The sequence below is a fragment of the Triturus cristatus genome, chromosome 3_1, assembly GCF_964204655.1.
Source record: "Triturus cristatus chromosome 3_1, aTriCri1.1, whole genome shotgun sequence".
NCBI classification, from domain to species: Eukaryota; Metazoa; Chordata; class Amphibia; order Caudata; family Salamandridae; genus Triturus; species Triturus cristatus.
The window spans coordinates 23,771,942-23,790,231 of record NC_140583.1 but is presented as its reverse complement, the minus strand read 5'-3'; the positions used below and the strand labels follow the sequence as shown (position 1 = coordinate 23,790,231).

Genomic DNA, 18,290 nt, shown 5'->3' with positions numbered 1-18,290 from the left:
AAAAAACAGAATACAAAATAAAGGAGCACACATCCTGCCCCCTCTACAGCCAGGCCTGTCCTTCCAGATTTGGCCCAACACCCACCCATTTCAAGTCCACCGGTTTGGGTTACTGATCTATTAATAGATTTACAGACGCATATAGACCAGTCCCTAAACCTTCTTTTAAAAACCCTGTCGTCCAAAATCGACAGGTTGGTATCTTTGATCAATACCAAAGGTATTGGGAAGAAGCAGCCAAATCATCATTTACTGCATGACCCTGGTAGCGTGGAGGGTGTTGGTACTCAAGTCACGATCAGCAATCCCACTCCACAGGGTCTCTTTATTTCCCCCTCCCACCCTACTCCTTCTGTTTTAGCTCAGTCATCCTCGGTGCTGCCAGTTCCTCCTCCTCCTCCTGGCCGTCCTCCTATGCCCTCGATCATTCCCCGAGCTCCTATTGCTCCAGCAGCATGTGATCAGTATCATAGTAATAAGGATCGTATTTCACGGACCCCTGGTGGGGGTAGGCCACTTTCTATTTTGGGTGGGAATTCATATACATTGAGCCTGGCTAATTCCTCTCCCCTTTTACAGCTCCCCCCCGAGGCTGCATCCTATGTGATCGTGCTTACAGGAGTTCCTCCATTAACAAATGATAAGGGGGAAACATATTACGAACTAAAAAATAAAGTCATTCACTGGTTGTCTAAAAATAGACCATTGAATGGGGTAGGTCGGGGGGAGATCCTTTTTGTTCGCAGGGTTTGCTGGCTGGGGACTCGACCAAAGGACATCGGTGGGGATTGTGTCCTAATTAATTTTAGGGACCCAAGAGTAGTCGGCCATATATTGGATTCGGGCGGGAAGTCCAAACTTGGTTCCATTGATACCTGCCATTTGGGGTATTTCTACACTCACTTTAGTGCACTGAACCCTGTGGAACTACCCTACTTCCACCAAGCTACTCATAATTCCCACTTCAATATCCCGGTTGCCAACCGTTTTGATGCGCTTAGTTCCGTGGATTGACCATCATCTTTGAGGCATACCAAGGGAAGGCACATGCATACGAGGGGGAGTTTGGGCAGGGATGGTCATGGTGTGGAGATGGATTTCTCCAAGGTTGTACTTGGTACCGGGACAGGACTCACTTCCACCTCTTTTCCGTTTCTGAACATTAGCTCCACTCAAGGGCTCTCTGAGTTGGGTCCTTTTGACCAAACTGCTTCTCACTGCTCTACCATCTCTGTCCCCTTAGTGGCCAGTCCCGCCCATACACCTACACGTAGACCTTTAGTAGGGTCCTGGAATGTGGCTGGATTGGAGTCCAAACTCTCTGACCCAGAGTGGGGAGAGTTAATGGACAATTATGACATTTGCCTATTCCAAGAAACATGGCTACGGCACATTCCAGTGAGGGTGGGCTATGCATCTTTTTCTGTTCCTGCGGTCCAAGGTGGCAGGGGCAGACCTTCGGGGGGGTTAGTTGTTTGGGTTGCAACCCACTTAGGTTGCTCTGTAAAGACCATAGATTCACAGTCCCCTGATATTTTGTGTTTGCTACTTACTTTTCCTGCCGGATACTCGCTGGCAGTACTTAATGTCTACCTGCGTCCCTATCCGGTACAGCTGGGTCTGTCGATTCTGGGTGCTTTAGATGATATCTTACATTCTCTTCCCCCTGCGTCCCATAAACTAATAGGTGCCGATTTTAATTGTCACTTTGAACCCCTTCTTGGGATTCCCTCACCCACTTGTGATGAGGATGAAAACTATCAAATCCCAGACCCTACCATGTACCCAGCAAAACGTCTTCTCCCATTGGCCCTCGAGATTAATAAGCTGGCCATCGCGCATTCCTTGAGGGCTTGTAATGGCAGACTCTTGCCCGATGCCCCGGGTTCATATACTTTTAATAGACCCGGGAATTGTTCGACAATCGACTACATTCTGGTGAACGTGGAATTTTGGTTTTTTTTAGCAACTTTCCCCGTTATACCCAGGGTCGATAGCGACCACAATTTATTGTCATTGGAACTGGCAAAAAATATTGGTGGTAGCTTAGTCCCTCAGGGCCTAGCACTACCAAGTAGTGAGAACTTGGTGCTAGCTGCAGGAGGTAGACGCATTAGGTGGGCAAGGGTCGTGACCGATGAGACAAAGCTTGCAGCATTATATAGTAGTGTCGCTCGCTCTATGGAGGAGGTTTCCCACCTTTTGAGCCCCAATGGTGATATTTTGCAGAATCATTTCCCAGATTTCCAGGATATTCACAAGGAACTCCTCGGTGGCCTGGTTGGCTTTTTCTACAGTTCTAGTGTGCCAAGGCCAAGGGTTTCAAGGCCTGAGCATTGGTATAATAGAACCTGTAGGCTGGCCAAGACTGCCCTGATTAAAGAAGTAAAAGAGGGTACCCAGTCAAGTATCAAAGCTGCGAGGGCCTTCTATAAAAATCTGATTAAGGAGGCAAAATCTGAGTGGGAGGATTTAAGGTGGCAAAATATGAAGCAAGCATTAGTAGATCGTGATTCGAGGGCTTTCTGGAATATTGTACGAACAGGTACGGCAGCAAGCTGCCCTGCTACTATTCCCAATCTTAGTGAGGAGGTTTGGCTTGCGTATTTTAAACCTCTTTATTCACTCAGTAACTTTAGTGGTAGATTTGACCCGGTAATCCAGCCTAATGCCACTGTAATGGATCAAACGGATCATGAAGATTCGGTAAGTCGATCCTTTTCCCTTCCAGAAATAGAGCTGGCCCTTAGTACCCTATCAGTAGGGAAAGCCCCGGGGCTCGATAGGATCCCTGGTGATTTGTATAGAAGTGAAATAAAAATTTGGGCCCCCTATATTCGGGTTTATTGTAATTAGGCCTGGGCAAAAATTTCGTTCCGTTCGCGGAAATTGCGATATTTTGACATTTTTGCGTTCCGCGGAGAGCGCGAAGATGTCAAAAATTCCGGTTTCCGCAGCTTGGCGATAATTTGTTTCTTGCTCGCGCTGTAAAATGATACATTCTCGCGCGCGCGCGATCGCCTTACCTGATTCCCTGCGTTCGCCGACAAGTTTTCTTGATCCGGTCGCGTTCTCCATGAGATGTTGTATTGTTTTTAGCCATTTGCGCTGTCTCGCGACAGTTCGCGCCCGCAGTGACGTCATGCGTCGCGCGATCACGTCTTTCTTCTCGCGATCATGCACCGCGAGAACAACTCAAAACAAGATGGCCGCGCCCGCAAGCAGCCACATGGGTAAGTTGGCGACCCGCAACCATGCAGAAAATCGCGCGAACATGCCGGAAAAAACCTTCCGCATCTTCGCGATATTTCTGCTTGTTTGCGATAATTTTAAACATTCTCGCGATAATTTGCGAAGGTTAATTCCGCAAATTCCGCCCACCCCTAATTGTAATGCTATTTTGCAGGGCCTTGAGATCCCGGATACTTGGTTAGGAGCAGAAATCATACCCATTCATAAAAAATCTTCCCCTTTGGATCCAGCTAATTATCGCCCCATAAGTTTGATCGATGTTTTACAGAAGCTGTTTGCCCGAGTCCTTTTAACAAGACTGCAGACCTGGATGGAGGACCATCAAATCTTAACCTCCCTCCAAGCGGGGTTTCGAGCAAAGGTTTCCACCATTGATCAATTGTTTAGGTTACAGTTAATTCATTGGAAGACAGTTTGTATGGGTGCCGGTAATCTTTACTTGATTTTCGTGGACCTTCGGTCCGCATTTGACATGGTCCAAAGGGAAAAATGATGGGCTTTATTATTGGAGATGGGTGCTCCCCCTTACCTTTGCCATCTATTTAAACGTTTGCATGAAGGCACTTATGCAAGGGTGAGATTTGGGAGATGTGGGGAAATTTCAGGCCCATTCCCGGTTGAAAAGGGTGTGAGGCAGGGTTGTGTCCTGGCCCCCACATTTTTCTCCCTTTTTATTAATGGGTTGATTGAGCACCTTTTGTGTGCCACTAATCTGGATTCCCCAATCCTAGCGGGGCGTAAGATACCGGCCCTAATGTTCGCGATGATACGCTCCTGTTGTCTAAATCTTACATGGGCATCCAGCGTTCATTAGAGGCTTTCTGCTCCTTCTGTAAAAAAAGGGATCTGGAATTGAACCTATCTAAAACAAAATTTATGGTTTTCAGCTCCAATTCAACCAACTGTCCTCACCCCAAGATGGGAGATGAAGAGCTGGATAGGGTTTCTATTTTCGATTATTTGGGGGTAACTCTTAATGACAAAATGAAATGGGGGTCCCACATGGCGAAGGCAAATTTGAAGCTAACACAATCAGTGGGGGTATCCTGAAGGTTTTTAACAACACTTCCTTTAAACCTCTGGGCCCCCCCATGGAAATTTACAAATCCCAAGCAACAGGGGGTGCGCTTTATGGCGCTGAACTCTGGGGATATTGTACTTCTACTTCCTTATCGTCAATTGAGAATTCTTTTATTAGGCGACTGCTGAAATTACCCATGAGCACCCCCTTAATTCCCTTGAGATGGGATTTAGGCTTAGTTCCCATTGAAGAGATCGCCCTGAATCGCCCTCTCCTGTATTGGAGACGACTCTGGTCAACTCCCGAGCTTGCAAGTCATAGGCATGATCTCGGCGATATACTGTCAAGGGGGAAATTGGGAAAAATACCTTGGTTAACATATGTAAAGAACCTTTGCTATCTTATAGGGATGGGGGACCTATGGTCTGCACCGGAAGAGACAAGCCGCTCGTTAACTAAGAAATCACTGAGTGAGGCTTTACAGCTGTACCGGAAGGACATTTTATTGCATTCGTCCTTGGGAAGGCTTACTAACACCTTTCTGGATATTAAGATCAGTCCCCATTTTGAAGTTTTTTTGGATGTTATTGAACCCCCTCTGGCAAAGAAACTTTACATTCAGTTTAGACACGGCTCGTTACCACTGAGGGCTTTTACACATAGATGGTCTAATGCATCTGACCCCTTAAGCTCGTGTCCCGAATGTATTGATATCTGTGAAACAGAGTTGCATGCTGTTCTTTTTTGCCCTTTATACACCAAGGCAAGGAAGAAGTGGATCATCCAGCTCTGCAAGTCTAGGGGTCTCAGGGACTATCAGGAGGTGTTTAGAATCCTGAAGTACGACACTACCCCACTGATAGTGTTTGTGATGGCTAAATTTCTTCTTTCTATGTGGTTTACCAGGTCCAAAAAAAATTCTATCCGCCACATAACTTTTCTGCTTCTAGTATTGACACTATTGTTACCATAGAAGCATGTGGTGTTGTGAGACTACTCTGGGGCACGGATATCGTTTTAACAATATGTTTTTATGTGAAAAAATTCTTTTTAACTGCTTCTTGTAATTTTTATGACAAAAACTATTAATGTTTTGATGGATTATACTCTATGCAATGTCTATTTAATCATGTCTTATTGTAAATAATTATTTATGTCTTTTTATGGTATTTTACCGAAATAGAAGCTTTGACTGACACATCATCAATAAGGGTTGTTTGGACTGGTGCAAGGTGCCCACTATAACTAGTGGACAGCATACACCAGGCCAACTTCTCCCAGTAGCTAAGTGGATGCTTGTCCATTCTGGGCCTGGGGACCCTGGCATGGTTGAATCCGTTGTGACGGACGGATAGCAGTCATTGGGGGTATGGTGAACTGTAGGTACAGTTGATGTAGTTATGGGATTTTGTGATAGAGTTGGAGTATCGTCATGATAATCAGGATGATTCATGATGGGGAGTGAGTTTTTCTTGTTCAATGCTTTCTTGAGAATAGGGAAGATCTTGTCTATAATAGGAAGATATTCCTTTTTATTTCTTCTTTTTACTTCTTTCTTTTTTGTATATACTCCTTCACATAAAATCCACAAGTATGCATACAGTCAGGATACTTTGTGCTTCATGTTGCTAAAGTTTACGTCCCTACAGAACAACTCTATCACTTCCAGGTTAATTATACCTTTATCTAGGTTGAAGAGTTGAGTTGTCAAGTAATGTAAGTTCTTAGATCACAACTCTCAAATATTTATAAACGGAATTCCCATTGCTAAGGTACCCATCAAAAATCCCAGAGAAGTACTACATCGAAAACATCAACTTGGAAGAATCCGATTTAGAAACTTTTGGATAAGCTATCAGTTCCTATTAGAGCACTTTGGCAATTGGTATCTTCTGTCGAAGGCAGTGAGCAAAGGATACTATAAATCTACTTGAAAATGTCCGCCCTCTTGAGACAAGTTGTTGGTATCAACAATAATTCCCATTGCTGACCCAAACCTGCATCTGAACAGCCCATCTTGCATTTTGACCCCACAGCAGCATGTTCTCGGGTCAGACTAGGACACTTCGACCTGATCACTCCATAGCCCATCTTTTACTTCATTAAGGAGATGAAAATCTACTGTCCATAAGAAAGTGGAGCGAATTACTATGTCATCAAGGAAGTATTGTTTTTTCAGTGACTGAACAGAGTAGATCTTGTTTTCCCAAAGAAAGTGAGATTAATAATAAAGTGTGTAATTATGTTCATGATCTTTTATCGGACAATACTTCTCACTTTGGATCCTCTGATGATGCCGGTTCTTCAGGACATGTTGTACTTGCTGACACTTAGGACAGAAACCTTCCAGGATGAAAGTACTACATGAGCGGGCTTCGATCGTCCTGAAATACTATCTGACCATGGTGAGCAATTGTCCCCACTTATCTCCAGTATTAAACCTGTACCCGTTAGTGGAGATTCTGCTTTGTAATCCTGGTCAGCAGTCTGATTATCCGCATTTATCAGTGTTTAGCCCCTGAGTAACACTGAATATTCTTCACAGGTGGATGAATACCAGAGACGACCTTTTACACAGCTGTGGTTCTGTACAAATCATTTTATTTTAACAAATTGTCCTTCCTGCGGGTTCATTTGCTTACATCACCTTTGATTCCATACAATGAAGTCTATTTGGGAATCAAACCTATCAAGTTGTTTTAATTTAAAATCAACTTCGTTTGAAGATACTCGGGCAAATGGGAATGTTATTTTCCGTGTAAGCATGTGGCAGTAGTGGCTGAAAGGTAGCATAGTATTGTAGAGTATCGAAAGCTGGGTTGAATCTAGGGCGGGAAGGAGAGGAGTACTGGATTCCGAGACGAGTGGTGGATTCTTTACCATGCCACAATGTAGTGTTCTTTAAAGAGATTTTACGTCACCTCCTTTCTAAATTGAAGTAGTGTCTGGTAAATGCTGGGTCATGCTAGGCTTTCTATTGGTCCCGCCGTTGCTCACCATAATCGTTACTGATTTCCACATCAAGATACTCGATAACAACATATTTACTTCTTAATGCTCACAATAGGGTTTAATTGAGCCATACAATACTCGACCTAAAGGCATCTAAACATAAAATAAACCTGCATTGTTCCAGCATTTCTTTCAAATGTATTCTAACAAAATCAACAAGCATTTGCAATGCAATAGTTCTCGCATTTGTGAAAGTTTAAGCTATTGGCATTGTAAATGACAATGCCTTTCATTTATATTTTAAAAACGAACACTTTTAATAAAAGGCATTGTCATTAACAATGCCAATTGCTCAAACGAGACCTATCGCATTGCAAATGTTTGTTCAAGAGTTCTTCCTGTTATCGCTTCAAGAACGTCAAATGTGCACCTTCTATTATAAACATGTTTATTTAAAAGTTATTGTGTCTGAAACACATATCAAATGTTTATACAAATCATTTTATTGCAGGCAAGCCAATTTTTCTGCTTAAAATCAAACGTGTACCATTTACTATATCCTGCACGTCCTGAAAACTCTTTGTGGCGCCCAGTATCCCTCCTTCATCGTTACAGTAGCTCAGTCTATTGATTTAAAACACTATGTTCGAGAGGTTTGTCGCAGTGTTAGTCCAGTCTTAAAAGTCCTGTAGATAACCTTTCTGACCGATAATAGTTTCACCCATGTCTCTGGAATCTGTTATTTAGACATGGACCAACATGTATCTCACTAGGTTGTGTGTCTGGAGTTATCAGGGAAGAGATAGCCAAGTCTGACTCCTATTGACCTGTTCTTGTTGTCCCGGTTCTGCCAGCAGGCAGCGCTCATTGGGCAGAGAGGACTTTAACCCCCACTGTCGCCCCTGGCCGTCAGCTGTGTGGTAGGAAAGGGCTGGGGCTGCAGGCTGGATCCATCCTTGAAGTGTCTGGCAGCTCAGTTGCTCCTACCAAGAGAGACCCTGTACAGCTACTTGAACCCATCCTTTGGTTAGACACAGAGCATTTCATTTCTTTCAATTACTGCATCCACGTCCCTTTCGTAATTGCTCCCGTATATCTATACCTTAAATGATGTCTTTTAAATGTAGTGGATTAAGTGATAAATGTCCTCTTTTCACACCCACGGCCATTAACAGCAAGTTCCGGCATCCCGCAAGTGCTGTGTGGGGCACCCTTTCTAAAAGTAAAAGCGCGCAGAGCACGTTGTTAATTCAAAGAAGCAGCCGCCGTTGCCCACGTCCTGCAAGTGCTGTGTCGGACAGCAGGCACCCTTTGGACACATCTCCCTCTGCAGCATGTAATTGAAATGCAAACAAAGGAAAAGCGTGCCATTCCTGTTACAGTAATATAGAAACAAACACATTCACTCCCAAAATAGTCCCCACTAACCGTATATTAAACATCCTGAGTAACAACTCAAGTAAAAGGGCCAGTCCTCTGGGGTAGTAACAATAGAAGAAGGGGAGGTACTAAGGAGGGACTAATAAGCCTATTAACAAATCAAAAGGCAACATTTATAAAGGGCAGTAACAGCAGCCAATTACAAACCTGTCTGGGAAGTGGGCAGAGCTTAAAGTACCTACCTCAATACAGCATGTCTCGAAGATACCGCACAAGCGCTGCCTAGACGAGACCTAAAAAAATGAAAAAAAAATTCCACAAAACTACTGATTGAATTTTGCTGGCATTTGGGAGTAAGTTTGAAGTCACTCAACAATACAATTAATAATGATTTAGAAAAACATTGCAAATATATAAATGGGAGCTGGAAGGGCTAATTACATTTATTTAAACTTATGGGAAGCAAAGAAGACTGTGAAGGTGTATCTGGAGACCACAGGAGCACAGGAATGTAGGTCATGGAGGGGAACGTATAGACCACAGGAGTAAAGGAAAGGATGGCATGAAGGTGTAGACAGAGACCACAGGAGGAAAGGAATGTAGGCCATGAAGTTGAATATGAATACCCCAGGAAGGAAGGAATGAAGGCTTTAAAGGTGAATTTGAAGACCACAGGAAGGAAGGAATGAAGGCTGTGAAGGTGAATGTACAGACCACAGGAGCAAAAGAAAGAACAGCATGAAGGTGAATATAGACACCAGAGGAAGGAAAGAATGAAGGCTGGGAAGGTGAAGGTAAAGACTACAGGAGCAAAGGCAAGAACGGCATGGAGGCAAAAATAGACACCACAGTAGCAAAGTAATGAAAGCTTTGATGTTGAATATAAAGATCTTAGGAGGGAATGCGAGAAGGCTGTGAAGGTGCAAATAGAGAACACACCAGGGAAGGAAAGAAGGGCATAGAGGTATATAAAGAGGTAGTGGGAGGGAAGGATTGCTAGTAACAAGAGAGACTGTTGGATGGAGGTAGTGAAGGCTGTGGATGTGTTTGCAGGGACCATGGGACGGAAGAACTGAAGGAAGTAAAACTGAACATACAGCCCCCGAGGATATAGCGGCATAGAGTTGCAAATTTAGCAGCACAAAAATGAAAAATTTATGGCATTATTGCAGCACTTTATTTTACTCTTAATCATTTCTTTTCAGCCTTAAATTAATGGAACCTGTTTTAGCAGGGTGTACCAAAGGCATGTTTAAAGTGTCTGTAGCTCTATTGAAGCCCAGCTCCAATCCTGACCTCGTGGGAGGGAGCTGTATTTCTCCCTGGGATGTTCAAGCACCCATGTATGCACCCCTGCCGGTGGACCGCTGCCGCCCGGATCCGTTAGGCATGCCACCTCTTCCTCAGGCACCGTAGGGCACAGGAGCCTTAGTGGGTGGAGAAATTCGTGGTAGTGGAGTAGGTTTTCCACAGTCACGTGGCCATGAGGTAACTCTTATACAAATATTACTTGCCGATGGTCTGACCAGAAATCACAACTCTGCCCTGGTCATCAAAAAGAGATGCATAATGATATCCCTGAAAGGAAACTCTCACGTATCCAATATATATTTATTTTCAGTAAAGTAGCTGAGAAATAACTCCTGGTCCTGTTCCTATATGTATGTGAGATGATGTTATCTACATTTTGAGGGTGGACCGGGAGCCCTGCTCTTTTGAAGAAGCTGCCGCTACAAACAAAAATCTCCCTGTTCTCTTATCAGAACATAACTAGAAAACACGTTGTAAAAAAAAAAAAGAGAAAAGTCTTGCTATGTATGGCTACAGATAGCTTCAGCTGACTGCCAGAGATCATGTCAACACCACACACAACGTTCATTATATAATGTGCAGATATCGGCTTTGGGATTCCCCCTTCAGGCTTGTTTTGGTGGGTCCCCCTCCAGTTATTCAGTAAAATATTCTTTATTCGGTTCTTTTTACAACCATAAAAGAAGACATCAAAAGTTAAAACAAGCAACGGAGGATGTGTAATAAAATTCATAGTCTGCAGCATATACTAAACCAGCATTTACAATGCAATGGTCTCGGCATTGTTAAAGTTAAAGCTATTGGCATTGCTCATGACATTATTTTTGTTTTTAAAACATTTAAAGAAACGGCATTGTTATTTACAATGTCAATAGCTTAATCACTCTCAAATGCGAGACCTATTGCATTTGCACCCACACACAGAGCCACCCACATAGAGCAACCCACACACAAATCGAGCCACCCATAGAGCCACCCACAGAGCCACCTCCACACACACAGTTACCCACACACAGACAGACCCACCACGCATAGAGCCACTGTGGGACCTGGGGTCTCCAGGCCCTATGGGGCGGTAACGTGACACGAGCGGTCGGGCCACCAGAGGACTGTGTGTAAAGCAACCATACAACACGCACCTCACATGCGACGAGGAACACACACAATAAGTGACGCCACACTGTAGGAGTTATGTAAATACTCAAGTTTATCCATGTAGATCACGTTAGATGCAGTTCATGAGGTAGCAGTACATTTCATAAGCTGATAACACAATAGCTAGCGATGTACATATCAGTCAGGAGCGATAAAGGCTGTTCATACCACATATGCAATTCATGAAATAACAGTACTGCCTGGGGCACAACTACCACTCACGTAGCTGTACACGCGCGTTGGGCGCGCTTAACCGGTGACGACCTCAGAACGGGGCACCTAGCAGGGAGAGCTACTCGTAATCTCTGGCGCATAGCCCTGTAATAGGGAATATAAATAACAGAGCGCTACTCGTAATCAATAGCGTTCAACACTTCAATATGGCACATGAATAATAGCGCGCTACTCGGAATCAATAGCACGTAACACTTCAACCTGGCATATGAATAACAGTGCGCTACTCGTAATCAATAGCGTTCAACACTTCAATATGGCATATGAATCACAGAGCGCTACTCGGAATCAATAGCACGTAACACTTCAACCTGGCATATGAATCACAGAGCGCTATTCGGAATCAATCGCACGTAAGACTTTAAAGCAGGGCATGTAAAAACAAAGCGCCACTCGTAATCAATGACTCTCAGTACTTTGGAGCGGAGCGTATAACACAAGGTGCCACTCGTAATCAATGACTCTCAGTACTTTGGGACGGGGCATATAACATAAAGCGCCACTCGTAATCAATGCCTCTCAGTGCTTTGGAGCGGAGCGTATAACACAAAGCGCCACTCGTAATCAATGACTCTCAGTACTTTGGAGCGGAGCATATAACACAAAGCGCCACTCGTAATCAATGACTCTCAGTACTTTGGAGCGGAGCTTCCAGCGGGGAGCGCCACGGGACTTGAGGAGCAAGTCTCTGGGCTCCGGTGCAGTTCGTCGGGCACCGCGCCTCAGTACCGCTTGAGGGGGCACACGGAGAGGATCCCTCGGCGGGGTCTCTTCCGTCGCGAAGTCAGGGGGGGGGGAAATCCCATGGAGAGGAAACCCGGCTAAGGGTGCGGTGTGGCTCCCAACCCGCAGGGGGCGCACCGGGGGCGATCTCAGCCTCCGGGCTTACCTCGATCTCGGCGTCAGCAGGCGTCCGCTCCCACGATGATGGGAGAACTCGGCCCCGGCCTCGCACACCTCTTCCCGCAGCTGCGACGGCAGCGACGGGGCCCCGGGCTTCTCCGCGGGCCTCGTGACACGGCCGGGCACTTCTCCAGGCCTCCAGGCCACGGCGGTGAGCGCGCTGGCTTCGTCGTCACCGGGGGGGCTCGAATTAAGGATGGGGTTCTGTGCTCAGTGGAGCACGCTGCCGGGGGTCCCAGACCAGGGCAGGGAGCGCAGGGGTCACAGCGCTAATACCTGGTCGATCCCCGGTGGTTCTCCAGTCAGCTTTGCATCAGGGTTCAGGGGTCAGTCTGGACACGCAGTCTCAGTGCTTGGTGGATAGGTTTTAGAGTTCAGTCTGGACACGCAGTCTCAGTGCTTGGTGAATAGGTTTTAGAGTTCAGTCTGGACACGCAGTCTCAGTATTCAGTCTTGGTTCTCAGCTGTTAGATGAAGTCTTATTGGTGCAGATGTATCTAGCGCCCTTAAGGGGTTCTGTTACAGGGGGTTAGGAATGGAGAGGGCGACTAGATCCTTCCTGGTCAGGCTGGGCAGAGAGTCTCTGGGTCCTCCTACTGCTGGGCAAGATCAGTGGGTTTCACAGGGTCCCTCACTCACTTAAGAGGCAGCACCTAGATCCTGTCACTCTCAGAGGCATAAGTCCCTGGCTAGGCCCTACACTCCTGGTGAATTCTTCCAGCTCTGCTTCACCCCAATGGCCAACTCACCACAAAAGTTTCCCTCCCTCTCTTAAGTAGCCCTAGGTCAGGTGACCTCTAGCCAAGGCGGCAAAAGAAAAACCACACCTCCCTTCTAGAAGGTTCCAGCACATTCCAGGAGCTTCCCCACTCTACCTATGGGACAAAAAGGCGGGCTGGTGTCGCAACATTGTTCTGGGGTTCCAGCCAGCTCCTGGCAGCTAGGGTGCTACTATGAAAGACCACTCTGCAGTAGCAGGGGTCTGTGGCAGCCATCTTGGGTGAAGGGAGCACCTGCACCTTAACACTACAAAAACGAAAACATTCAGGGAAAAAGGGCCAAGTCCAACAGCCACCTACAAAAAAAGCCACCCACACACACAGAGCCACACACACAGACCCTCCCCCACACACAGACCCTCCCCCACACACAAAGCCACCCACACACACACACAGAGCCACCCACACACACACACACACAGCCACCACTCCCACACACACACAGCCACCCCCACACAGAGTCACCCCCACACAGAGCCCTGACAGGAAGGCAGGGTAATGCTGGCCTGGCAGGCTGCGTGTGGTCGGAAGTTTCAAGACTGGATATAGTCATGTTCTGTATTCACCACTGTGATGAGGAGGGGTTAGGAGTGCTCAGAATAAGGGAAGTACTTCAACTCAAACCCCGAAGGAGAGGCACATAAAAGTGTGCCTTGTGGGTACCGCAGCCACAGAGTTCTGCATTAGAAGGGCAATGTCAGACATTCTGTTAAGCTTGGTGTTTCAGAGTTTGCAGGACTGCCTCACGGAATCTTACAAAAAGGATTAACACACAAAGCCCCTTTTTTAGTAGCAGGTCGACGCCCCTACCAGCCGAAGCCCTTCCTGCACGTCCAATTTGCTCACACCGGAGCAGGTGCCCAGAAGCCCCTTCGCTACTGTCGGGCACATCTCACATGGCAGCCGCTCACCTGCCTCCAACATGCAAGTCACCAACGTATAATAAAGATCTGTGCTAAAACTCTTTATACTGGGCTCTAGGTTTAATAAAAACATTTCGCTAAGAGAATAGAAAAATATAATCATTCACACATGACTTGCACGGCTTCCCTTTTTAATTCAGATACTTCCAGCAGCTTTAATCCTCGACTCTGATTGTTCGAATAAGTAGAAGTTTGTATTCCCTTCAAAAGACAAGAGGAAAGAAAATGACTTGTCATACCTGACTGCCCCAGTAATATAAAATCCAATTGTGAAGAAGAGGAGATAAGGGCAGATCTTGGGTATAAGCGTAAAAAACTTCATTACATTGACAGTCATACTGTTAACGCAATCATTTTACATCTGCAACACCAAATCGCTAGTTGTAGTGGTACGTCTACACCCTCATGATCTGCCCTTCTTAAGCCGACAACACACCACGCTGTGTGTGTTACACACATAAGAAAGAAAACACAGCGCCTCTTCACGGCACTCACCCTGCCACCAGAATGATGACCCGGAGAGGGTCCCTCGCTACTGTCAGAAGGGACAGGGAGAAGGCGGGTCCGAAGGCAATGAAAGTGCAGCCGAAGAACATGGCGGCCCCCATTTTGGCGGACGGACCCTTACAAAGCCCGACCGGGTTGGCCGCCTCCGACGAACCCCACAGATCAAAATACTAGGGCCACCCGGCGGAGATAGGTGCCATGGAAACAAGTGTAGGGCCACTGCGAACCAGCTGGCAAAATGATAACCACGGCTGCCACAAAAGAATAGGCTATGGAAACCAAAGAAGGACCAAAGAAAATAAACTAATGGAAACTATAAAAATACTAACACTGTGTGTAAAATAGCGTCTGAAAACACAACTGGCTCTTGTTAAATACGTGAGCTACTACCTAGCTCTTGTCTCCGATGGACAGTGGCAACTCGTGTTACAAGAATGGCCTAGCTTTAGTCACAGAGGGACGCGGAGAGCTGCCCTGACAATGTGCATTAGATATTTGTACTATGTTACCAGCTCAACAATAGCAGTGTGATGGTTCATACAAGTTTAAGGGCTCAATAACGCGAAACGTACAATTCTTAAGAGGGTGGGTCACGGGAGAATAAATTAATTACAGAATTATCCAACCCAAGAACACGTCCAAAAGAATAAATACATTTCTTTCGGTGTGTGTAACCTGCAAGTAACCTTTAATGAACACTTTTGAAAGCATTAGCAAACAGCTGTAATAATGTACGATATTTAACTGCGAGGATCTCCCTGCTGGTGGTCTTCAACTCATCTCAATGCTTAGCAGTCGCAGGTCTTTCCATAAAAAACGATGATTTTTCGCAACAGTGTCGACAACAAAGTGAACTAACCGGTTCCCTGTGTGTGTGCGCTGTCGGTGGTTTCAGTTGCGGCTGCGTGCCGCGGCTGTCAGCGTGCCATGCTTGTCCCACACCCCTGCACACACCCTGATAGGGGACAGAGAGAGGCCGGAGCTAGCAGAGCAGCCGCCGCTCGCATCTCAGAGAGGATTCCAGTCCGAGGAAGCCCGGTCTAGTCCAGCCGAGGGGAGAGGGGCCGGAACAACGCAGCCCCAGTGCTGCGAGGGGGGAGAGCGCGGCGCACCATGAAAGGCATGCGGGACCCCAAGAACATTTTGAGCGGGTTTCTGCACCCTTCAAAGAGCGAGGACACACGAGAGGGCGCCACCCACGAGATTCATAAGTGCTCCGCTATTCTAGGCTTTGCAGTGTTATGGCGAAGTGCGCGCGTGCACACTCGGAGTGCTCGCACGGACTCAGCAGCAGGGACGGGTCCTCAGAGGCTGGGCCAGCTTTGGCTCGGAGGCTGGGCCTCTACGACATGCGGCCGGGCTGTGGGTGGCTTGGATTATGGGCCTCGGAGACAGGCGGCCGGCCTGCGGTTGGTTGGAAGCGGCGCTTCGAGGCGCTTGGTTAATGCCTCAGAGAAACGCATGGCGCCGCGGAACGGTAGATGAGGGCGGAGGAGAGGGCAGGGGGAGAGGACGAGGACACCACTGCCTTTCACCGAGGTGAAGCAGAAATGCCTCGGAGAAACGCAGTGGCGTTTTGGGATTCGGGGGCGTGTTTTTCTTTTTCTCTCCTCTTGCCATTGGCTGGAGGAGAGAAAAACACGCCCAGCGAAAAGTAACGAAAAAACACGCCCCCGAATCCGAAAAGGACGGGGCTTGTTTTGCGAGACCAGCCTCTTCTCCAATGGCTGGCCAGCATTTAAGAGGCCAGCCAATGGAGAAGAGGAGAGAAGAGGGGCGGGTTCAAGCCCCTCTTCTCCAAGTCATTAAATCTCGCAAGCGAGACTGCACAAGCGCAGCCTTCGCTAGCCGAGACCTAAAAAGTGAGATTGTATTTCATCACATAGCAGGAAATCATGAGTTTCCAAATAAGAACAAAGATAACAATGTTGTGACAGTAATCATAGGTCAACACAGAGACAAAACAAATATAAATGCTAAAAACAAACCGTGTCCCCCAAAAAAACATGATATTCAGAGGCAATTCATTAGGGGTCAAATAAGACCAAAAAGACCAAAAGACATATGTGAGAAGTTGGCCTGGCATATGCTGGTCACTAGTTATAGTGGCCACCTTGCACCAGTCTAATTCGACTCTTATGGTAGATAGGTTTAAGACAACCTTTTAAAGAAAGCTATCCTAGTGGTAGCTGTGGAGAGCAGCCTTCAGGCTAAGTCTCTGAGGAATGTAAAGCAGCTTGTTTTACCTTCTAATCTCTTGAATTACCAAATGAAAGGACGCCACACAGGTGTATATATATATAAAATATATATTTATTTATTTCTAGACACACTCTACTAATCTCTTTATGAGATTAGAAGTCAGGAACATATGCACAAATCAATGTTTCACAACAAATTAAGCACTTGTATGGCTGGGGCCCTAGGGGCGTACCAGACCATATACTAAAAAAGAGGTTTAGGAATGTCGACTTGCAAGGGGACAAGGCCTAGGGCCTTTAGAATCGCTGGGGCCTCACTAATCCACCCAAGGCAGGTAAGTAAAGGACCCATGGGAGAGGCGTGCAGTGTGAGAACACAGCCGCGGGTTCCCTATTGATTTCAATGGAGCAAGTCACGGTTGGATTTTTAAAGTTTTAGGGTACTTCGGTAGAGTCTACAAGCAAGCCACTTACAAGGTAAGTACTTCGAGGGCCAACACCCACAGGAGCATCGGAGTGCACGAGTTACCTCACCCAGGGAAGCCGGGTGCATAGGTGTCTTTTGGTGTTGGGTCGCGGCGTCATTTTCAATGGAAGTCGAAGAAGATTTGCTGCTTGTGAAGACTGGAGAAGTGTCCAGTGGAATCCAAGGCTGGATTCAGAAGAAGGAAGACCTGAAAGCAGAAGGGATAGTGTTCACAGTCACTAGCCAGTGACCTGGGGCCAGGAAGATGGATGCTCACGGTAGTCGGGCGATTTCAGGTGATTCACGCGTGTCTTGACTCTTCAGCCACGAGGTCCAGGAGGCGTCGACGACGACCAGGAGCTGGATTCGGAGTGTCCCACGAAGTCTGCAGCTTACTGAGGTGTCGGCAACCGGATTGGAGCCAACAAGCCTTGGCAACAGCAAGTCTCATGGAATGTGAATAAAGTCAGCGGTGCAGACCAGCAAGGTCTGAGGGACTCACCCAGAAAGGGTAAGTCAGGGCAGGCCTTGAGCAACCAGAGGAGCCCTTTGGTTCGATGAAAAAGTCTTCAGGGGACCCACAAGCCAACCAGCAAGGGATCGCGAAGACGCCTCGTGAGGATTCACTTCACAGGAGCCCACGGTCACTCGGGACGAGGTAGGCCTCTGATTTTCGAGGGAAATCCTGCTGGAGGCTTGGACCACACGTGGTCCAATGCACAAGTTCGTAGATTGTCGTGAAGGGGTTGCACTCGACAATAGTGCACGGTACCCGGGTATTGCTGTTCCTCGTCACTCGTGGGGTCCACTCGCCTCAGGTTTGCTGGGGACTCACAATGGCCGTCGAAGTCAGGAAATCCACTTACGGGGCTGCAGGGACTTCGGACTCCGGCGGAAGCGGGAAAGTTTGCGACCGTTGATGCAAACTTTTGGTGCCTGCCAAGCAGGGGAGTCACTCCTTGACTCCAAGGGAGATTCTTCAGTCTTTCAGAGGTAGTGGAACGTCGAAGGTCCAGGATTCTTCTTGTAGAGCGTCGTCCAGGGATATCTAGTTTGCAATCGCATGGTTTCCCTAACTTATACTAAAGGAAAGGGAGGGACTAGCTCTATGACGACTCCTATGGGAGGGTCAGGGGAGTGGGTGGTTACACCCACTTCACTTTGTCCAGTTTCACGCCAGAGCAGGAGCTGGTAGCCCCTGAACCG

General features: G+C 46.9%; 1 protein-coding gene across 1 annotated transcript in view; it reads left to right on the top strand.

Moving 5' to 3' along the window:
* The window catches only part of ZNF408 (zinc finger protein 408), a 130,449-nt gene that overhangs the window by 31,222 nt on the left and 80,937 nt on the right, over nucleotides 1-18,290 (top strand). The window lies entirely within an intron of this gene.